We start from the raw sequence: 5,874 nt of genomic DNA, 5'->3' as shown, positions 1-5,874 counted from the left end.
TTTATTTCCTTATATTAAAAAAGTCTTCAGGGAATATCAATTATTTACTCAGCTGTATGGCATTTAGAAAAAAAAAAAAACTTGGAGTTCCAGAAAAAAGCCTTTTTCCACTCATGTGATCTCAGGTGGATGGTTCTTGCTATGTAAAACCATGTTTTTGTGCCAAGTTGTTAAATCACACTTTTTAAAACAATCTAATTTGAAAGACAAATATAAACACTGTTTTTATTTCTTTTCTGAGTTCTACCAGTCCTATGAAGAATTTGATGTATTTAGTAGAATATTCTAAGAAAGGAAATATAATTAACTCCCTTTTCATATGTAAATTAATTATACCTTTTGAGTCTTTACAAAGATGGTCTTAATATTCCTTCAACTTGACTAAACTTTACACAAATTTCTTTCTAACTATAGGCCCCTGACTGCCCTTTTTTTGAGCATTTATTTTCTGAAAACTTAAAATTATAAATTCTATCCCTGCCACTTTAAGATGTGTGCAAATCTTTTTCACTTTTCTTCCTAGTTTTATGACCCAGAAATTTCTTTATCCAGATGAAATATAAACATTTGAGAAAACTGCACTTCTATCTACTAATCCTTAGGGGAGGATAAGAAGCTAACTTTAAGAGGCATTAATTAATGAACACGAATGGCTTTGATATGGTTTGGCTCTGTATCCCTACCCAAGTCTCATCCGGAATTGTAATCCCCAGGTGTTGAGGGAGGGACCCGGTGAGAAGTGACGGGATCATGGGGGCGGTTCCTCCATGCTGTTCTCATGATAGTGAGTGAATTCTCACGAGATCTGATGGTTTTATAAATGGAAGTTTCTCCTGCTCTCTTTTTTTTTTCCCCTGCCACCATGTTTCCCCTTAGCTTTCCACCATGATTGTAAATTTCCTGAGGTCTCTCTAGCCATGATGAACTGTGAGTTAATTAAAACTTTTTTCTTTATAATTATCCAGTCTCAGGTAGTATTCTTTATAGCAGTGTGTGAAAAAACTAACACAGGCTTCATCACAGAGAAAACAATTTGCAGACTCAGAAGTAACTCAGTGTGCTCACATTTCATTGATCAACCTCTCCCCTAACGTCCTCCATTACTCTTCTATTAGCTCACTTCGTCTTTTTTCTTAGTAGAGTACGGTCCAATCTCCCTTATATAAAAATAGTTTTGAATAAAGTCTTCCTTATCCATTTGTTTGGCACAATGTATGCTTTATCAGTTATCAGCATTTGCTTTATCAGTGTTCCGGAAAAGCCTACAGATCTCTCAAATGAAGAGTATGAGTTCCCAGTTCTCTTATTTGTTCAAAAGCATCAATTATCACTGAATTTCAAAGCTGAATATTGAAAACCTCCTAAAGTATTGAAAAAAATGCAAACTCTGAAAATACATGATCTTATTTCCCTGCAGCTCTTCTTCTCTGTCTCTTCAGATAAAATCAAATTGTTCACCAATGGCCGCTAATCTGAAAAAAACCAATTCCTCCCTCTATTGAAAATCATTAAACAATTATTTTAGACACTAGATGTTAAAGTGATAAAAGAACTCACCTTTCTTCTCCCTAAGTAAAATATTCCTTTAGAATTGCCTCAGTATCCATAATGAAGGTTTCAGATTAAAGATGTTCTGGGTGATTTTCTGACAGCACTGCTAGAAGTAGTCTGTAACTTTTCCCCCAAGGAAAATGTTTGTAGAGCCATCATTGTTTTGATTTCTATCTCTTAAAGAAAACAAGAATGCCAATGGAAATTTGACAACACAATTTTTAAAAATATATTTGTAGAGCTCATACCTTTTTCATGCTTATTTTAAAACATCATTTGACCTTAAGTTATTATTCTAATTCTCTCCCATATTGTATTACAAATTCAGATATGTCTTGTAGATGTATTCTCATTTAGGGATGCTTTAGACCCATCCCCAAATGAGACATTTGACAATATTTAGATATATTTGTGATTGTCGTGACTGGGAATGGTGGGGCGGGCTACTGGTATCTAATGGATAGAGGCCACGTATGCTGTTCATTATTCCACAGTGCACATAACAACCTCTCATAACAAAGAATTAGCTGGTGCAAAATGCCAATAGTGCCAAGGTTGAGAAGCCCTGGCCTAGAAGGTAGATAGGGTTTGATTGTCACCAGTCCCCATATATCCGAATGAAGTCATGAAAATCAGTTATTTAAAAAGCAAATTAACTCTATGAAACCATTGGAAGACTAGTGGCTTTCTTTAAAAGACTAACACATTAATAGGAAAGTTTGAGTCTAGCCAGAAGTAGATCAAAATTTATGTATTGGACTAGTTCAGGATGATGGAGTTTCTGAGAGCTGTCAAGTGGATTTGACACATGAAATTAGTAAGGCTAACATAAGCTCTGTGCCAATTATACACAAATATTTATATGTCGTCTCCTGTAACAAAATTATTTTACAAGCAGTGGAACTCAGCATCACATAGTAAATAGTAAATATATATTAATAGTAAATTGAAACCTAAAACAATTTCCCTTCTTTTTTGTTGATCATTTTTCAGATTGATATAAATCTAAAGTAGACATAAATTTTTCAGGAAAATATTTTTAAGATTGAACCTGCCATACACCCCTAAGATTTACCCTGTGATACTGTCATATTTTACATCCTTTCATAATTATTTGTTCCCTTTTCATAAGAGACTTTCTCTGTTTGATGTAACAAGAAAGTCGCAGTTCTAAATTGTCTTTTTAAAGATATTTTTTCACAAGAGATTGAGGATTTATAAACAGCTAAGAGTTAGTATAATAATGGTCCGATGAATAGGGGAACAAGCTAGAATTTAAGAGGCAAACCAACATGCTTTATTAATAACATGGGAACACTAGTCCAAGATTGACTGGCAAAGTGAATTCAATTTCCCTTAAGCTTTCCTTAGTCTGGCTGTAAGTTATTTCAGGATGTCAGTTTGGCTTACTTGAGTAAAGGGGCCATTAAAAGGAAGCTCTATTTTCTGTGTATTATCTACCTTGAGCGGACAAGCTTGAATGGGTTGGATGATTTAGTCCAAAGTGAAGAAGAATACGTGACCTTTATATTTTATATGTGATGTATTCAGAGTAATATACATTTGAATAAATGATATTTATTTTTGATTAATTCCTAATAGGACCATTTCATTTAATGAGTCAGAAACTTTAATCAGAATATTATTCAAAATAATATTCATATTAATATTTAAAGTAAGATTATTTCCCTAAAGCTCTCTAAGAATTTAAAGAAACATTTCACTTTCCCTAAAGTTGAATGATTTCTAACATTTGTAAAGGAACATTCTGGGAATTGTAGTGTTTCTCTTAATGACAATACACTTAAGTTGTCTTGTGTACGTCCCGCAATGTGTTTTCAGCAATCAGAAGTAGAAAGAATAAAAAGCATATGATATCTAATGGGATATTCTGCTTTAGCAGCCAGGTCTCAAACAATAGTAACAAAGAATACATGTGCCATAAGTCTGGTTATTGGGATATGAATATGATATATAATATGTAACATATAAATATATACAATATATATTTATAACAGTTAAAGTTTAAATTAAACAGTTAAAGTTTAAGTTAAATTATGTTGGATGAATAAGATGTCTTTAAATGTGCCATTAATAGAGATTTGTTTTGGGGTTTGCTTTATGGTTGTATATCAAAAGTTGGCAAGATTATCTGGTGAACCCGTGAACTGTCCATTTGTATGAATATGGTGAGGACCCAAATACTACCAGAAAATAAGCAAAATCAGTTAAAGTATAAGTATTCAGTTACTCTAAGATGAAAAAAAAATTGTTGAAAATACCAATGTATCATATTCAACGTAGTATTGGACGTTCTGTCCAGGGCAATCAGGCAAGAGAAAAAAATATAGGGTATTCAAATAGCAAAAGAGGGAATCAAATTGTCTCTGTTTGAAGATGACGTGATTGTATATTTAGAAAACCCCGTTGTCTCAGTCCAAAAACTCCTTAGGCTGATAAGCAACTTCAGCAAACTCTCAGGATATGAAATCAATGTGCAAAAATCGCAAGCATTCCTTTACACCAATAGACAAACAGAGAGCCAAATGATGAATGAACTCTCATTCACAATTGCTACAAAGAGAATAAAATACCTAGAAATACAGCTAACAGGTGACGTGGAGGACCACTTCAAGAAGAAATACAAACCACTGCTCAAGGAAATGAGAGAGGACACAAACAAATGAAAAAAAATTCCATACTCATGGATAGGAAGAATCAATATCATGAATACGACCATATTGCCCAAAGTAATTTATACATTCAATGTTATTCCCATCAAATTACCATTGACATTCTTCACAGAATTAGAATAAACTATTTTAAATCTCATATGGAATCAAAATCTCCGTATAGCCAAGACAATCCTAAGCAAAAAGAACAAAGTTGAAGGCATGATGCTACCTGACTTCAAACTATACTACAAGGCCACAGTAACCAAAACAGCATGCTACTGGTACCATGAACAGACATATAGATCAATGGAACAGAAAGGAGACCTCAGAAACAATACCACACACCTACAACCATCTGATCTTTGCCAAATCCAACAAATACAAGCAATGGGGAAAGGACTACAGCGATCTGCCACCAGGCTTAGCTTTTTTTTTTTTTTTTGGAGAGAGAAGGTCACACTCTGTTGCCCAGGCTGGTCTCTAACTCCTGTGCTCAAACAATCCTCCCACCTCCCACGTTGGCCTCCCAATATTCTGGGATAAACATACTTGAGTAACTCTACTTGACTTTATTATGTGTTTATTGCCTGCTCCTCCTAACTAGAATGTAAGTTTCTTGAGGGCAAGGATTATCTTATTTTTTTCTTTATTTGTTTCTTAACTTCTGTACATGTGGTGCCGAAACAACCACTGTCATATGACAGCTTCTCAATTAGAATTGCTGATAGAATATATGAATAAAATTAATCATTATACACTGAAATAAGATCAACTAGGGACTAAAGTGACTAAGATAATTTATTATCTGAGAGTGATAAGAAAAATTATGTAGCCTACTTTAGATTTAGATTCCCAGGAGCAAGGAAAATACTAGCTCCCTAGAGCAGGCTACTAAATGAGATTTTGAGGAAAAATGAATTTATCTAATGTTTGAACATTGAAGCCAACATATTTAATATAAAAGTTTTTTTTTTTTTTTAATCTCAGAAGAGTGAACAGTTGAAATAGTATATGATATTCTTGAAGAGGGAGATTTTTTTATTATGAAATACAAAATTATATTTTATATAAAAATATAAAATTATCTTTAATTATTTTTACATGTATTTCCTTTTAGAATTTAAGTAATTTGGGTTTTTTGAATTATATAAAAAATGTTGTAATTAATAGAGCATAATAAATTATTAGAATATCTCAGCATATTATCAATAAAAGGCCACAAAGAAGAACTTACCTTACCATATTTTATAATATATAATGAAGATTTGATAATGTAACTAACATAGATAAGTAGCAAAATAAATAAACAAAAGCAAAACAAGATATCCAGAAAGATAATTCAGTATATGTGAAAGGTTAATATTAAATATAATTGTAGTTTAATCATTGAAAAAATAATGGGTGAATTAATATATGGTGCTGGTAAAACTGGCAGTTCATATCTAGTTACATAGAAATAGATATTCTTCTCATATAGAAAATAATTTTGCAGTACAATTAAATATTTTAAATTCTGAAATAACTTTGTAGCAATAGTTTTGATAGTCTGCTTGTATTAAATGAGAAGGCTGTTTACTTATAAGAACCAATATTTTGGTGTGTGAATGAAGGCTCTTAAAGCAGAAAGAACTCAATGCATGATAACACC

The sequence above is a fragment of the Papio anubis genome, chromosome 3, assembly GCF_008728515.1.
Source record: "Papio anubis isolate 15944 chromosome 3, Panubis1.0, whole genome shotgun sequence".
In the NCBI taxonomy this organism is placed as follows: Eukaryota; Metazoa; Chordata; class Mammalia; order Primates; family Cercopithecidae; genus Papio; species Papio anubis.
Note: the sequence above shows the minus strand (reverse complement) of the source record.